Below are 19,256 nucleotides of genomic sequence, written 5' to 3'. Positions count from 1 at the left end.
CACCGCTACGCGTAATCAGACGCCGCCGCCGCCGCCGCTGCCGCAGCAGAAGACTTCACAAACGACACAGCTGCCGCTCTCCGAATCAGAACATCCCGTAAGATACAGTTGTACAAATCTTCAATAAAAGTTATCTTATGTAAAAATGATGTTTCATTCGACCTCATACCCGAGCCAAGGAAGAACCCACCCTGCCCACATGTTGTTAAGAGAGAAAAGTTAATTTATTTAATATTTTCACCCTGACAGAATGCTTTAGAATGCTCATCCTGACAATTGACAGCATCCAAAGAGAAAACCCAGTTACATTTTGTAGCAGAAGTGTCACATTTAGTAACACAATTGTTACATTTGATGTCAGAAGTCGTTATAGTTGTTACATTTGGTGTCAGAGAAAAAACCCTTGGCTCAATATGAGGTGTGAATGACAGTCACTAAAGGTCCACAGTTAGTATTGTTTAATGTGTGAAAGGATAGAGGTTTGCATAGCAGTCGTAATATTTTCTTTATTTAGAAGTGTATTCTCTCTCATAATTTGAAGAGTTTGTCGAAAGTATTTAAACATCTTTTGAATTCAGTGTGGTAAGATTGTGTAACTAATAGTTTGTAAAATGATGACACGAAATCGTACAAAGTCAGAGTCAGCACCACAAGCGGTTTCTACTGAGGAAGCTATTCAGATCTTAGTTAATCAGATAGCACAGCTTAAAAATGATAATAATGCATTATTTAAACAGTTGAGTGAGGTTAGGCAAACCAGTTCAATCCCTCCCACCCTAGATTCCTCAGCAGCAGCCTTGGTAACTCCTTTTTCAGGTAAACCTGGGGAGGACATAACAGCCTTTTTTGATGATTTAGTAGCAGCTGCAAAGTTAGGATCATGGTCAGATGAACAACTCTTTCAAATGACAAAGTTAAGATTGATAGGAGAGGCTAAAGCACACGTATTATACCATGAAGAATTACGAAAGGCTCTAACATTTGAGGAATTGAAGAAAGGATTGCTTACACGTTTTCAAAAACAGAACAGCTGTAGATTTTATAGGGAAGTTAAACACTATCAGTCAGAGGCAAAACGAGTCGTTAGAAAGTTTTGTAGATAGGATTAGAAAAGTTAATATTAACACCTATCAGTTGACAACTAGTGATGAAGCAAATAAAGTTATTTTACAAGAGGCAGAAAATAGAGCTCTGGATACATTTTTACGTGGGTTGCCTCCTGAAACGTCTCGTCGTGTCAGGGCAGAGTTTCCTAAAAATTTAGCAGAAGCTGTATCTGTGGCGACGGCTTTTGAAGAAATTGACATTGCCACCAGATACAAGGAGAAGCGAAATATATTTTCAGCAGGAGTACGATGTTTTAGGTGCGATCGACAGGGACATATAGCAAAAAACTGCAGACAACCTCAATGCACTAATTGTCAAAGAATAGGTCACACATTCAGGGAATGCAGGTTTAAGAAAGTTTTTGGAAATGGAAATCAGTTAAACTCAAACGGGAATGCCGGAGCCGCCGCCAGGCGTTCCCAATAAAATTTCATGCCATTAAGGCGAATGTGAAGGCGGAATGCTGGTTATCTGCTACCATACAGGATAAAGAGGCAAGGATACTAGTGGATACAGGTGCAAACGTATCAATAGTAAGTAATGAATGTATTGGAGAAAAGAAATATGACCCTCCAAGGTATAGATTGAGTGGAGTAGGAGGAGGTACAGTGAAGTCATTAGGATGTATATCACTGATTTTCTATATTCACGGTGTACAATTTCAAGAAGATGTAGAAGTGGTAACAAAGGTAACTGACGGGTACGACGCGATCCTAGGACTGGATTTCCTGAATAAACATCACGCTAAAATTGACCTCAGACAGCAAACTGTAGAACTTAGCGGAATAGTGTTTCAGCTAGGTGACACCGCTGCAAAGGGCCCGCTGCCGCAAGATTTCCCTAACCGGAAGGCGAAATCAACTATACTGCGTGCAACGTCCTTGAAGGTTGATTCGCGGGATCAGATACCATCTGGCTCAGGAAAACTTTTCTGGATGACCGTTGACCCCGAGGTACCTACAGATACAATATGTCTAATAGAGCCTTTAGAGGAAAATGAGGAATTAGATGTATCACATTGTTTTGTACGTAGAAGTGTTGTACGGGTTCAAGACGTTGAGGGAGAAAGAAAAGTAGCGGTACATATTGACAATTTCGGAGTGGAGGACAAAGAGTTGCATAAGGGAATATTAGTAGCTACAGTCAGTACTTTTGAAGAAGAAGATTTCATTTGGTCAGTTATTAACGATGGTCAGAAACCAGACGCCTATAAAACCGCATTACGCCAGAAGATTGAGCATTTGAAAGGAAATGATAGAGACACGATAGAAACAGTTTTAGTTGAGTTTCAAGATTTATTTAATGCAGAAGGTCCACTGCCAGCAACAGATATCACACAGCATAGGATCCCAACAGGAAATAGCCCCCCAGTTTATAGGAAGCCTTATAGAGTTGCGCATCACTTACAGCCAGTACTGGATGAATTTATAGAACAGCATCTAAAAGATGGAATTATAGAATATTCTGATTCGCCTTATAATTCAAATATCGTAATTATTCCAAAGAAGTCTCCCGACGGTACGAAACGATATAGATTTTGTTGTGACTACAGACACCTTAACAAACAAACTATCTCAGATGTTTATCCTCTTCCAAACATTACAGACATCATTGACAGTTTGGGTAACAGTAAATACTTTTCAACAATCGATCTACGTAGCGGATATCATCAATTGGAAGTTGCACCTGAAGATAGGCATAAAACAGCATTTTCTACCCCTGGAGGCCATTGGCAATTTAAAAGAATGCCTTTCGGTTTGAAAAATGCACCAGCAACTTTTCAAAGACTACTCGATGGAGTATTGCGAGGACTCAAAACTCAGCAATGTTGTGTATATCTAGACGATATTATTGTATTCTCCAAAGACATTAATGAACATGCTGTGCGTCTGCGTAACGTTTTTCAGAGACTTAGAAAAGCTAAATTAACATTAAATATGGAAAAATGTACTTTTGCATTGACAGAGGTTACTTACCTAGGGCATGTCATTAGTGAAAAAGGAATTAAAACAGATCCTCGATTAATTTCGGCAGTTAAGGACTTCCCAACACCACAACGCGTTAAGGATGTACAAAGTTTCATTGGTCTCGCATCGTACTACCGAAAATATGTTCAAAATTTCGCTGAAATTGCCCGACCCCTAACCCAATTATTGAAAAAGGGTGCAAAATTTCATTGGTCTGAAGATTGTGAATCAGCATTTCAAACCCTTAAAGATAAGTTAACACACAGTCCAGTATTAGCCTACCCAGATTATAATAAAGAATTTATTTTATCCTGTGACGCAAGTGGTCATTCAGTAGGAGTTGTTTTGAGTCAGAATATTAATGGCGCGGAACACCCCATAGCTTACGCTTCGAGACAACTAACAACGGCAGAAAGAAATTATTCCACAACGGAGAAAGAATTGTTAAGTGTTATTTATGGCATCAAATACTTTAAATGCTACTTGTATGGTAGGAAATTCAAGGTCATTACAGACCACGCAGCTTTAAAATGGTTGCTTGGATTAAAGGATCCATCTAGTCGTCTCACGCGTTGGGCCCTATGTCTTTCCGAAATGGATTTCGAAGTTATCCATAAACCAGGCAAAAAACACACGAATGCAGATTGCCTAAGTCGGAAAATAGCACTTTTGGAAGCAACAGGCCGAGATACTGAGGACTGGAGAAAGGCACAAGATGAGGATACAGAATGCAAAAAATTCGCAACTCAAAAACAATTTTGCTTTGAAGATGGTGTATTATGCCGTAAAACAAAACTTGGACCGCGAATTGTTGTTCCCCAACACCTTAGACAAGAAATAATGGCAGAGGCCCACGATCATATCCTTGCAGGACACGGTGGACAGCGGACAACCGAAAGACGTGTAGCAGAGCGATTTTGGTGGCAAACCAGAAAGCAGGATGTTGCGCAGTACGTTCGTAATTGCATTGCGTGCGCACAACGAGCAGAACTTTCTCGTTCAAAAATACCCTTACAGAGGCTCCCCGAAGCTTCATGTCCATTTCAAATCTGCGGAATCGATCTCTACGGGCCATTTCATAAAACACCTGCTGGTAATAAGTATGTTCTTACAATTATAGATCACTTTTCACGCTATCTAGCTATGGTGAGTCTCCCAGATCAGCAAGCAAATACAGTTGCCCAAGCTTTAGTTAACAACTGGATACTTAAATTTGGCGTACCTGAAGCTATTATCACAGATCAGGGATCTAATTTTATGTCTGAACTAATGAAACAGCTATGCCACTTACTAAAAATACGTAAATTACGCACAACTCCGTTACACCCTCAGTGCAACGGGCGCACAGAAAGAGTTCATCGGACAATTGGCAAGATGCTTAGTTATTATATTAACGAACAACATTCTAATTGGGATACGTATTTACCAATAATCGTGTCGGTATACAACGCCAAAACGCATGAAGCAACTGGCATGTCACCTTATGAAGTGGTCTATGGCAGAAAAATGCCGTCCCCTTTTGATGTAATCAGGCAGAAAAACGGAAAAGTCGGAGAAACAGTAAGAGATTTCAGTCGAATGATGAAGGATGTATGGAAAAAGGTTCAAAAATCTAATACAAAGGCTTTGGAACGACAGGAAAGATTAGGTAATACCCAAGCTAAATATCCAAATTACAAAATAGGTCAGTGGGTTATGGTTTCAACTCCTTATATTGCGAGAGGAAAAACGAAGAAATTTGTAACAAACTACAGAGGTCCTTACCAAATTATTGAGATCACGTCACCAGTCAACGTTAAATTGCAACTGCCCACCCGAACTACCATTGTGCATGCAAGTCGTTTAAAACCTTTCAAGGGCGCTCCAGATGTAATTCCTTCAACAATAGTGTCTGCTTTTCCGAAGGGTGGAGAAAGTTCCCGTAAAGGAAAAAGAGTGGCCACGCCAGCCCAACATACAGACATGGCACCATACAATCTTCGACCAAGAGTACGAATGTCCTAGTGGAATCTTAGTAGACTGTGGATAATATACAAATGTAAATAATTAATACATGATAATGGTTTATTTTCTAAGAAAGAAAATTTGAACGTAGAAACATGAAGATCTTGTAGTTAACAATGTATTCCTTCTTTTCTTTGTTTTTGTTTTCACTAGGTTGGTAGGTCCATAACCATGTTGTTTGCTTTTTCAGGTAACGCCTCTAGCATAATGGACAACTACATTGTGACTGTACTGCTCATCATAATTGCATTATTGACTAATACGAATAACGGACTACAGATCAATCAGTTGATGAGTGGTGTAATTTTTGTAAAACAGGGTACTGTAATTCTGACCAATCACAAGTGGACTATTTCATTAGAGTATAATTTATGGGCCTTACGTAATGAACTTAAGAACCTTGAATTAGAATTTGATACGCTACATGAAAGGACAAGTTCACCAGAGATTTTTGAAGAAATATCCAGTGAATTTAAAACATTACACTACTCATACGAACAGTTGAGAGGACAGTTGCGTCAGTTACAAGATATACTTCCGCAGACCGTTAAACGAGCTAAACGTGGATGGGTGGACGCAGGAGGTAAACTACTAAAGACCATTTTCGGTACAGCGGATAACGAAGATATTAATCAGTTAAATAATTCATTACAGAACATAGAGAGTACCGCGGAATTAAATAAAGGCACTATAGAATGGCACACGACAAGATTAAACGGATTGGAGCAAACAGTTTTTACTAATACCAAGGTCATCAGGAACCTCACCCAAGAATTAAACGATTATCTTCTAGGTACTACTGCTACGCTGAATAAAGACCTAAAGGTCATACAAACAAGGCTCGATATTGTGGATAAGAAACTTGCAGTAGCAAGATCGCTTAGGCTACTCACTGATCAAGTGATAGATGCACGGCTAGCAGCGGAGGAATTAAAGGAAGCCATCCACTATGCAGTACAGGGACATTTGTCACCCACATTACTATCGCCGGTTACATTCATCTCATTATTAGTTAAAATTGAAAAACAATTGCCAGATTCACTAAAGTTAATATTTCCTGCAGATAAGAAACATTTACCACAGTATTACCACTTAGCTACAGTACTAGTTGACACAGATAATGCAAGAATACGAGTTCGTATATCTTTCCCGGTTACAGATAAAATGGGTATATATGACTGTTACAGAGTACACTCATTTCCGGTAAAGTGGGGCAAAATAAATAAATTTGTACAGTTCCGGACACACCAAGTATTTTTAATCTCCCAAACCACCAATACGAGCACGGTAATGACAACTTCTGAATTAAATAGTTGCACATTCGAACAAGTTATTATATGTCCATCTCGCGCAATCCAATTACATGCCAATAGTTGTGAATCTCAATTATTTTTCGAACAATCTGACGCCATCAATTGCCCACGCGATATATTAACTTCCACATCATGTTTTTTCGAGCAAGTAGAAAATCACTGGTTATATGCAGTCAGCAATCCAACTGATATTTTTGCACAATGTTACGAGAACGGTGTAGCTACAACATTACAACATTTTGAACTTCATGGAAGCGGGCTAATAATTAACGGCACGTTATGTTCCATCTCAGGAGCGAATTTTCATTTACCCGCAACAATCACTGGTACAACTAATGTTAATTCATCCTTCCCTCTAATTTATTGGCCAGAAAACGCCATGCAAGCATTTCCTACACAAAACCTGTCCTACCTCAATGACTCCCTTGACAGTTCCCTTCTGAAGTCATTAGATATGTTCATAAACTCACAGCAAGGCAAAATTGATGCCAATGTTATGATGCAACATGTCCTAAAATTAAAAGGTGAACGCAAAACGAAAATTATAACGCTAGGAACGGGTATATCTGGAACCTTTGTGTTGGTGTTTCTACTTTGTACAGTTTTCTTTTATCTAAGACGAAAAAAGAAGCCCAATAATAATATACCACTTCATCAAATCCCTGTTACCTGGATACCACACTCTTAACTGGTGTACTTCAGTAGTTACTTTTCAGCACTAGTGTATTAATTTTGTTTATTGTACTTCATTCTTTATTAAACAGTCTCATGTTAAAATAAACAATACTGTAGAATAGATATTCTTGCATTAGTATAGGGTACATTAAACAGGTGTTGCTATGTTACTTTCTAAGTGAATAATCTATTTTTGTTCATTCATTGTCATCAAGATTTGTTACACTTATTATAACCATTTATGTGTGAACTATGTGATTTATGAGCATACAGTGCTTTAGTAAAGTGATAAAGTATTTTCAACATACTTAATGTGAAGCGTGTGTAATCTTCTAAGTCGAGAGTTTTTTTTTTTTTTTTTTGCTTATGTTAGTGCTTTTGCCGTGTGAAGAGTGGAGGAATGTTGAGTGGTAAATTCGAGGGCGAATTTCTCCGAAGGGTGGAGGAATGTTGAGTGGTACTTAAGTAAATAAATTAGTGAAATCAAAGTGAACTAGAAATTAGAATATAAATGGAAAACTTGGTTTAGTTTAGAGAGTTACATACTGGCATTCAGCGGGCAAAACAGCAGAACAGAAGAGACAATGACCATGAAGTCAGCGAGTTCCACATAAGCGGGCGCTGTCGATTCAGCCGTCAGGGCATCGCCCGACCGGCTCACGTGTTTCTCAGTTGTCGTATGTGAGCAAAGGCCCTCGCCTACATCCCAAGAGCCAATGACCGACGTAAAGAAGATTCTTCGAGAAGCTATTCAACGTGACAGAAGAGGCAATGACCGGCTCACGTGTTTCTCAGTCGTCACATGGGATCAAAAGCCCTCACCTACATTCCAAGAGCCAACGACCGACGTTAAGAAGATTCTTCGAGAAGCTTTTCAACGTGACAGACGAGGCAATGACCGTGAAGTCGTTCACCTCCAGTAAACTGAAGTGAATAAATACGCGAGACGCAGTGGGCCAGACAGATGAAGTCAGATGGAGACGGAGACGGAGAAAGAAAAGAAGAGTAGCAGTAGTTTTCAGTCAGTTTCGGTGCTGAAGACCGTCATGCAAGAAGAGTCTGCATCATGCACAGACGAACCAAGTCCGCCGCTGTAATGGAATAGCAAGCAGCAGCCGCTGCGCCAGAAGACAGAAGTTAAAAGGTATTTGAAGTCTGGTTTTTACATACCCGGGTGACTCGTGAGGACGGGAAGGAGACGGCCTCACATCAGTAGTCACCTGTGAGCTGGGATGAAGACCTGACAGCCAAAGACTGGCAAGCGGGAGTCCGTGGTTCGAGTCCGGGACACTGGCCTTCCCCCGCCGCGCCGCTCCGCTGGTCGACGGACAACACACGCGGCCGCATAGAGAAGAGAAACATTGGGACGCGACACCCAAGATATCATCCGATGCACGATTTCGCTCGCAATAATTAAACGGGCCACCTCGCGCTGCGCTTCTCCAGTCAGCTGGGCGAGACAGCGACACGAGATACACACCGCTACGCGTAATCAGACGCCGCCGCCGCCGCCGCCGCCGCCGCCGCAGCAGAAGACTTCACAAACGACACAGCTGCCGCTCTCCGAATCAGAACATCCCGTAAGATACAGTTGTACAAATCTTCAATAAAAGTTATCTTATGTAAAAATGATGTTTCATTCGACCTCATACCCGAGCCAAGGAAGAACCCACCCTGCCCACATGTTGTTAAGAGAGAAAAGTTAATTTATTTAATATTTTCACCCTGACAGAATGCTTTAGAATGCTCATCCTGACAATTGACAGCATCCAAAGAGAAAACCCAGTTACATTTTGTAGCAGAAGTGTCACATTTAGTAACACAATTGTTACATTTGGTATCAGAAGCCGTTATAGTTGTTACATAGTGGCAACATAGTGGAAGAACTGGAAGCGAGGTGTAGCAAAGCTAATGCAGTGAGCGCTCAGCTACGATCTAATCTCTTCTGCAAGAAGGAAGTCAGTACCACGACTAAGTTATCTGTGCACCGTTCAATCTTTCGACCAACTTTGTTGTATGGGAGCGAAAGCTGGGTGGATTCAGGTTGGTACCTTATCAACAAGGTTGAGGTTACAGATATGAAAGTAGCTAGGATGATTGCAGGTACTAGTAGATGGGAACAATGGCAGGAGGGTGTCCACAATGAGGAAATCAAAGAAAAACTGGGAATGAACTCTATAGATGTAGCAGTCAGGGCGAACAGGCTTAGATGGTGGGGTCATGTTACACACATGGGAGAAGCAAGGTTACCCAAAAGACTCATGGGTTCAGCAGTAGAGGGTAGGAGGAGTCGGGGCAGACCAAGGAGAAGGTACCTGGATTCGGTTAAGAATGATTTGGAAGTAATAGGTTTAACATCAGAAGAGGCACCAATGTTAGCACTGAATAAGGGATCGTGGAGGAATTTTATAAGGGGGCTATGCTCCAGACTGAACGCTGAAAGGCATAATCAGTCTTAAATGATGATGATGTAGGGTGCAGCAAGTTATGTTGGATGGAGAGTGAGCAAAAGATGTCAAAGTAACTTCAGGTATGCCCCAAGGAAGTGTGTGGGATTCTTGCTCTTCATCTTGTATATTACTGACCTCGGCCTTTTGGGGGATGGTGCAGTTGTTCTGTCTGAAAGGAGCTGCACAATTATTCAGTCAGATCTTGATATGATTTCAAAGTGGTGCAAGGCTTGATAATTTGCTTTAAATGTACAGAATGCAGAATTGTGCACTTCACAAAATGGAAAATACCTGGTATTCTGTGACTATAATATCAATGAGTCACAGTTGGAATTGGTCAACTTTTTTTTTCTTTTTTTTTAGAGATAAGAGATGGAACAATCACATAGGCTCCATCACAGGTAAAGCAGGTGACAGGCTTTAGTTTATTAGTTGAATACTAGGAAATTACAATCAGTCTACAAAGGAGGTTTCTAACAAATCACTCATGTGACCCATCCTAGAATATTCTCCAATGTGTGAGATCTGTGCCAGATATGACTAACATGAGATACCGAACAGACACAGATAAACACAGCACAAATTGTCGGAGTTTGTCTGATCCATTGTGTCTGTAGTTAATATGAGGTGGCTTACAACACTACATACATTTAATAAAGGAATAAAACATGAACATATTTATTTACACTATGTACAACATACAGTATGTTATACATTATTTAGATCTCTTGGTTCTCAGATGTTAATCATTGAACTATCTGTATCATAATGTTATCTCCTGCTAACAGTTTCAATCACTACATATCAACATCATCTGCTAGTACATAGTTGTCTCACTGCTGGTCTTTTGTGATCTGGAAGGAAACCAGTAGGGGAGATGGCGTGGGGGAGGGAACATAGCTCCATATGTGGTGTCTTAGAAAGATACAAGAACGGATACATAGCATGTACCGAGTAAAAGTGAAAACTGTGTCCTCTGGTGGCATCGGCAGTGTCACCCACAGGAGGATGGTGAGCCCTGGAGTAAGCAAGACTTGTGGTGGTGTGCTGCCAGCCCATTTAAATGTATCTTCTTCCACAGAAATGTGAGCGACATGCCATGCGCAGTTGACAAAAACCCGCTGATACTGCATAACCCTTGGGAGAATGTCACAGATATGCTGAAATGGCAGACTCTTGAAGATACATGAACTATTCCAAGAAAGCCTACTTACGAAGTTTGAATAATTAACTTCAAATGATGACTCTAGGAATATACTACAACATCCTATGTATTGCCCCCACAGGGATCTTGATGACATGATTAGATTAATTACAGTGTGTATTTAAACAGTCATTTGTTCTGTGATCCATATGAGAATGGAATAGGGAAAAAATAGTAGATTTTAATGGCCATACATTAAATTTAAAATTGCTTGGGGGAGCGAGGGGGGCATGGTCCAGTTGGATAACATATTAAAATGGAGTGAACATGCAAAAAAGCTAATCAAGATCATTGGTATACTAGGCTTTTCCCTCAGTAGTATCTCTCATTGCTTTATCTGGAGTACCAGTATGCTGCCTCAAAGTCTTATGGAATTAAATTCTTGGGAAAAGCAGCTAAACAAAAGAAAAGTTTCAGTCTCTGAAGAGAAAGAGAACTATGCAAATTAGGTAACGAAACCTCTGAGGAACGTCTTCTCAATGATGAGGAAGTGTCACATATCCTTCCCAGAACTTTTATTACTTAACAGCATTTGCTGCTAGAAATGAAAAGAGACAGCTAAAAATCAAACAATGGAAAATCAGGAATGGAATGTAACAATATTATGAAAAGGAAAGTTGCCATTCACCATATAGCGGATATGCTGAGTCGCAGATAGGCACAACAAAAAGGCTGTCACAAATAAAGCTTTCGGCCAGTAAGGCCTTCGTCAAAAATAGACCCCCCCCCCCCCCCCCACATACACACACACAACTCAACCACACTGCAGTTTCAGCTGCCTGAGACTGCAGTTACACTATAAGAGAGACAGAAAAATAATTTACTTATAGGCTCTGCCTCCAAATCTGGTAATCAGAGAGAGGTTCTATACTTTGACACTGTCCAAAAAGCTCCAATCAGTATGTATAAGAAAAAAAAATTAAGAACATACTTAGAAAAGAAAATGAAAATTTAACATACTTCTCATTAGCAACCTCTCCTACAAGTTATCTGACTATACAATTTCAAATATTACTCTTACAGCTCACTTTTCTGCAATTAATATTTTCTTTGTAAGCGATGAGTTACCGAGTTACCTCAGAAAATTATTCCGTATAGCATTCCTGAGTGGAAACTGCAAAATATCTCATGAGGTTGATACGTTTCTTTTCAAGAATAACAATTAGTAGAGCGAAAGTAGCTGAATTGAACTGTTTGAGAAGCTCAGTAAAATGCTTCTTCCAGTTCAAGTTTTCATCATAATGTACACTCAAATATTTGGAGCATGCTACCTTACTGACTGACTCCTGCTCATGCACTACATCAACTGTTGTATGACTCTGTTGTAAAAAACTGAATGTCGTGTGTTTTTCAAAAAAAATTTAAGAGAGAGCATTTTCAGAGAGCCACTTAATACTTCTCTGGAAAATATCATTTACTATCTCTTCTTTTGCTTTCTCTCAACACTGGGATTTACTATAACTAGTATCATCAGCCAATTTTGCTTACTGAATGTTACGTGGAAGGCCATTACACACTTATAAGGAATAGGAGTGGACCCAAAATTGAAACCTGCGGGACACCCTTTGTGATTTTACAGCAATCACTAAAATTTTCTACCGTTTAGACATTTTCTGAATTTTTCAACACAACCTTTTGCATTCCATTTGTTAAGTACGATTCAAACCAGCTGTGTCTAAAGCCATCAGTTCCATAAAACTTGAGTTTTTCTAAGACAGTATCATGATCTACACAATCGAAGGCCTGGAGAGATCACAAAAAATACCAACTGTCAATGTATTATTAGTTCAGGATTGTATTATTTGATGAGTGACATATCTCAGCACGTCTTCTGGGTGCTTAACTTTTTTTGTCAGGCACTGCAGTATCTTTGTTATTAAACACATTGTAAAAGTAAGGGCACCAGCAATTCCTTCTGTAGTAATGCTTGAGGAGGGAATAACTACAATACCATGAAAAGCAGCTACATTACTAACTTGGATTAATGAGATGTGCTTGCTTGTGTGAATGTGTGTATGTGTGCATTCTTTGCTGAAGAAGGCTTTGACTGAAAAGCTATAATATGTAACAGTCTTTTCATTATGCCTGTCTGCAACTCAGTGGGTCATATTTATGGTGGGTAGCAGACCATCCTTTTCTTAATATTGTTGATATTCCAACCTGGAGTTTCCACTGTTTGACAGCTAGGGTCCTGTTATGTGTAACCCTCCCTTATGATGACAGTAATGAGAATACATATGCGCAGGGTTAGGCTATGTGAAATTTGATCAGTTATTACGACTGAATAACTTAGCATTTTGGTCCTTTTTAGTGGATGACATGATGCTTGTTATACATGGACTTCTGAGAGAGGAACCATTCTCTTCAGACAAATTATTCAGAAACTGGTCAGCAAAATATTCCCATTACACATAAATAAAAAATCTGGGGATCTCTAAAAACAAAATTCGTACATACTTCAAAGCACTCTTACAATCATCTGATTTATATACATTCAAATAATGAAAATTCCTGCTAGTTGCATTACATGTATCAATATCCACTGCAAAGCTGCCTGGCAAATAAAGGTGTATTTTAAATAGGCCCCTGCTGTGACTGATGGAGGTAACTGTTTTTTAGAAAAATGACATTGTACTGATGTAAATATTAATTTGACCAAAGAAGAAAAACAGTAGCTTTCAGTACTTCTGAGTAATCAGTCCCCCCCCCCCCCCCCCTCCTTTTTAAAGCAGCTTTCTCACTGGTTTACCAGGTATTTTTAGTTGATATAAGCACAGTATTACATGTGCCTAGCAATAGTTTAGTGTTTACAGTTAACTTAAATGTGTACCTTGATTGATTAACATCCCTGGATGTTATATTTCTTGATGGACTATAGGGAACAAGATGAATAAATGAATGAATGAATGAAGATTGGCTTCCCCACATTTTGAATTGTATTTTACTTCATTGTTGTAAATAATTACAGTGTCATAGTTTTACAATGTTTTCAAATGTATTAGTTTGAGAAATATATTATTATAGTGTTATTAATTAGTGTAGCTATTCTGAGTTCCTTCAATTGAGACAGAATACAGATGATATCTTGAGAGTGGTGGAAATCCACCTCATATGCAGCTAAATGTTATAAGTGTATGAGAAGCATTTCAAACAGTTCTATTACAATCGAAAACACTGTATATTCTACAATATGTAGATTCATAAACCAGTAACACAGTCCATTTTAATATCTACATAATGGTAAATATTGCCTCCATAAATGAATGAATAAAATGTTCAGCTACAAGACAGATGAGTTTAGCTACAAAATTATCACAACGAAGTCCTGATAAGATTTCAACTTTCTAATGATAAGTGATCTGATAAATAGACTGCAGATAACTGTAGAACAATTCAAGTCACTCACAAAATGCAAATACTGTAATCTTAAATCAAAAAATATGACATCAACTACAATGGAATGTTTCATCTTTGTATTAATTGGTTCTTCTGAGTGTTTCAGTGAGTGTTCTATTGTGATCTCAAAATGAAAGTAATTCCTATGATGGCAAGCAGTGTACAGGAACTGAACAATAACACAGCAAGATCTCTTGAACAATGGTCAGTTTGTAGATAATGAAGTGACTTTGCAGATGTCTTGAACAGTGTAACAGAGGCAATTATTCAAGCTATACATTATTGACTCAGCAAACCCAGGCAGCAGCTATGCAAATTTTGACTGTAACACATTTAGACAGAATTGAAAATAAAATATTGACAACTAGAAGTTGTAGCAATAATCTATGTTATTTTGGTAAGACTGGAGCTAAAAGAACAGCAGACAGTGCCAAGTTACTTCAACAACCTCTAATTCAAATCGTCAATAAATAATGACTTCTACTACAAAACAATTGCTAATAGCCTAACACAGTGGCAATTGGCTTATTCAGATACTGTGAAAGTGTTTGACAATAATGAATAACCTACTGCATCAACAAAAATAGTTCAAAGGCATACTGACAAGCTCGGCCTAAAAAGGAACCACATGTGTTTGGTTACACATAAGAAAAAGCTGCATGTAATGGTGGTTTGTTCGATTCACAGATGTAGCAGCAAAACTAGCCTTTAGCAAAATCTATAAATAAAGAAGAAAGCAAGACACTCAGCACTAATTCCCATTCTGTATAAAAAGCCCAAACATATACTGAACTAACTGAAAATTATGTCAGATACTTATACTTAGGTAAACAGAAAATGGGAAAATCAATATGTAAGAACCAATAACAAAAAATGTACTATTAATTACACCTATACTTAACAGGCAATTCCTAAAATTAGACATATTGAGGGAATTTATAGAATTTATAAAAAACATAAAAGACTCTACAACACTTTTCAAATGACTAAAACTTGTAACAAGAACGAAACTGTGAACACAGAAAAGAGTGCAAAGAAAGGAACCATATGAGTCTTACACTCCTGAGTGAAGTAACTACTTTCTATAGGTAAAGTTACTGGACTCACTTCCACAGCCATACATACTTCAATAGCTATGGAATAAGTGTGTCATGTGTACTGCAGCATTAGGGTTTGGAGAAGAAAGGGTAGAGTAGTATAATGTAAAGGAACACAATGTGTGACTTTGTAAGTGTCCACAGATGTGTCATAGGAATATTTAGCCAGTATGCTTTCAATTCTCTTGTCTGTATAAAAGGAAATCAAGGATTCTGCAATAAATAAAAGATTCACAACTATGACACAAGAAATACGGCCAACAGCGATATTCCAAACTGCCACATAAGCAAGACATTGGACAGTTTTCCCACAGCTGCCCTGAAGACTTTCAACCATCTACCACTGTATGTTTGAACACTGTTCCTGAGGATATTCAGAGCTAGACTGACACACGTGCTCAAGCACCAGCCACTATATTCTGTAAACAAAGTTTTCTCTACAAGTGGAACTGTAGGCTGGTCAACTTGACACTATGACATGTGAAGCCACAAACCGAAAACATGAAACAGCTGTAAAGTACTGTTTATAACATCTATGTTGTGTAATGCCCCTTGTCTGTTATCTTAGTTTTAGCAGTGGTTTTAACATATAATGGACGAGATGTGACTCAATCTGTCCAGCCATGGCCAGTGAACAATGACTAGTAATAGTCACAGAAAAGGACCTCGCAACTGTGTTGGTGGCATTGTTAAGACATTAGTAACAAAGCAAGTGTGCAGAGGGTATATGATAACCAAATTCTTACTCCACAACAACTTTTTGATTGGGCAGTTAAAAACATTACATCTGTACACTCAGAATTTTGAACACAAGAGGAGTACATTGAAACCGAAAGATTTCTAGGAGAGTGCTTCAACTAATCTGTTACCATCGGAGGAACACAGAGGTTACATGTCTTTATACTGATAGCATCAAGAGTAAAAAAATGTACAGATTTCTTCAGATAGGCCTACAACACAATCTACTGTTGAAACAGTCACAAAACCTTTGGAAAACTGGCTTTGACAGATATTCATGGATACATTGCTGCCATATACGACACAAAATGGAGGCTAGTTTATTTTTTAAATTTTTTTAACAAAAGATGAAGTTCTTGATGAAGTTAAAGTTACTTCCCGTCATTCAGCTGGCCCATCATTGTCTTAGGCATATCCTACAAAACTAGATATTCTGTTAGTATCTGTAAATAACATTATTTGTAAAGCAAACCCAGTGACACCAGGAGTAAGAATGTATGAAATTCCTGGGCATGATATTTTTTTTAAAAAGGAGTGAGAACTTAAAACACATACTTTTGTAACAAGTTTCACATGAGACAATTCAAATGCACGTGTTAACAGTAAGTGTGAATGTGTACAGGGATATGTTAGCAATAAAGTTACATATATTTTTTTGTTTAAATGTATAAATTTAGAATCAAGGAAAGAGTTCCAAAAGGATACCTGTACCACCATTTTAGCTTAGTTGGGAGAGATGCTACAGCAATTTGAAATTATGGCAGTGGGGAGCTTTTTTTTGCAATTGTTTTACAATTTCACATTGTTCTATTTTCATAATGGACTGAAGTATATTAATAACATTGGGCATTTTTCTTTATCTATATGTAGGCTACCACTGTGCCGAGCTGCATGAAAATCTGAGTCAGGTAGTGACTCCAATACTACATATGTTAAACTGGAGACACTGAAATGTTACTTTCCTCACATTCCAAGTACTTTAATGATACAAATAGAGGTTTATTTATGAACATGTGTGACGTCTAAGTTTCATGTCTAACGTCTGTTTTTGGAGTGTTGAAACTTTCCACCACAGACTAAAGATATTATGGCCCTAGCTTACAAGTTCAGTGCTGTTGTTATTTTGTGTAAGAAAAGCTTATATATCTCTTACAAAAGCAGAAAATGATTTGGAATGACATGTGAAAAACTGTCGGCCCTTGCATAAGCTTATGATGCTCACTTCTTTTAAATGTGCAGTTAATTTCTTCTATTACTTACCTCACTAATTAAAATACTGGTGTCACGTGAAATTAAAAGGTACATCAAAATATTTGTGTGTATAGATGCACTGTGGGAGTTACAATTCGATATTTCGTAAAATTGATTCCTTGATTGATACGACAGGAATTTTCCTGTGTGAAATTCTATTTTTTTTTTTTTTTTTTAACCGACAAATTTTGTAGCTGTTATAGAACATCATCTGTCGCCCAAGAACTGGGCAACATGACAACTGTCATGCCCAAGTGGTTTCAAACTACCACGCAATACCAATGTTATTAACTACATCACAAACACCAACATCGTACCACAGGATGATTGTGATTGTACATACCTTCCTTCTCCTTCTAATAATTTCATCAAGTCATCTTTTACAAAAATTTTACTGGGCGACTTACGACGCGTGCAGCTGCAATCAGCGTCTGTCACTAATACTTATTTTCTTGTTCAAATATATTTCGAGGCACATGTGCAAAACAAAAAAATTTGAAGTTTCTTAAATTTTGAAAAATTTGCTACCACAACAAGCCATAAGGGTTCCACAACACAAGCATTTTGCATGGTTGGTTTCTTGTTTACTCTATGACGAAACTATCATCTTTGTCAAATCTCGTTTTCCGCAGTCCGGTGAAAGACTGTTTTGCAAGGATCCTACACTAGTACTCTATAAGTCGAAAATTTATTGTGCAAATGTTGACGCGCATGTATTAAGCCCGGTCCACACGCAACGATCTGTCTGCGCAGACATCGGTGCAAATGTCTGTACATGCAAAAGATCGCTGCAAATGTGTTGTGTTCACACGACACAAACCCCAATCTACTACTCGCTCGCCATCTGTCGGTGTAGAAAAGAAATATCAGTGGCAAGCGACTACGCTCCCCGTAAACGTCAAACATTTAATTCAGTTATTTTGAAATATAGAAATGGAGGAAGTTCTGTTGTGGTCTGTGTTCGCAACTTTTGTTGCAAAAAACATTCCGACCAACCGCAGGAAACAGAGAAAGCGGGCAAAATGGTGTAGACAGTGGCTGCTAAAGCGAAAGCAGTTTTCTCACGTAAATTTACTGAGGGAGTTGCAGGACGAACCTAACGACTGGCGAAATTATTTTGCGGATGGATGTCGAAACTTATAATTATCTCTTAAAGCTTGTAACCCTTCATATTATGAGGAAAAATACTTGTATGAGAAGGGCAATTTCTCCTCATGAACGGCTGGCGGTAACATTGACACTCCAATTTCATCTTCAATTGTACTCCTGCTTGGTCTTGGTGTTTCTTGATCACTAAGAAAGCCAAGCAGATCAAAATACCATAACGTTGGCTGGTATACTTGATCTACTCCTACACCAGATCTAGATTTCTGAACTTTGGATAACTCAATTAGAGCATTGTATGCTGCAACCTTTTTGTCTCGGTCACTATATTCTTTACTTTTAATCATCCACAAACATGGGTGGTTTCTACAAATTCAATGAATTCACTTACAAACTCTCGAGAACACTGACGAGTATCAGCCAATTTAATGCCCTGTGCGCACAAATACAAACACTAGACTGAGCAAACAGCTGTTTCGCGCCAGATTTGCGGCGATCTCCTGTCCACACGCTCCAACTTGTCTGCGCAGATGTGGTTTGAACCCACAGATTTGAGAGGTTTCGCTCAAACCTCCAACTCCAACTTCCAGGTTTGCACACACCTCAGGTTGGTGCAAATCTTCTGTCCACACGCAACGATCTGTCTGCGCAGATGTGATGTGTGCAGACATTTGCGCAGACAGATCGTAACGTGTGGACGGGCCTTTAAGCTCGAACAACCGCTTCAGAAAGCGTGCTGTGAGCACCGTGGTGTTGTTTAGAAATTTTTATTTTACAAAGTAGGAAATGTGAAGAAGGGAACTGTCACTTCTCAAACGAAATATAAATGTTGTACCATATTATTTAGTTTTCCGAATCATGGTTTGCCGGGGTGTGTCAATGGCTGGTTTTAACAACAAAATATTATGTTTCACAAATTATCAAATCAGTATACATACACATTATGATCT

General features: G+C 38.7%; 1 protein-coding gene across 2 annotated transcripts in view; it reads right to left on the bottom strand.

Moving 5' to 3' along the window:
* Positions 1–17,832, bottom strand: part of LOC126240733 (E3 ubiquitin-protein ligase RNF123-like) — a 190,838-nt gene extending 173,006 nt beyond the window's left edge. For both annotated transcript variants that reach the window (XM_049947947.1, XM_049947948.1), the window contains exon 1: positions 17,546–17,832. The gene's annotated coding sequence lies outside the window, so the exon portion shown is untranslated. The remainder of the gene's footprint in view (positions 1–17,545) is intronic.
* Between the last annotated feature and the right edge of the window lie 1,424 nt (positions 17,833–19,256).

Source organism: Schistocerca nitens, chromosome 1 (assembly GCF_023898315.1).
Source record: "Schistocerca nitens isolate TAMUIC-IGC-003100 chromosome 1, iqSchNite1.1, whole genome shotgun sequence".
NCBI lineage: Eukaryota > Metazoa > Arthropoda > Insecta > Orthoptera > Acrididae > Schistocerca > Schistocerca nitens.
The sequence above is the reverse complement of the archived record's forward strand: the minus strand, read 5'-3'. Positions and strand labels throughout refer to the sequence as shown.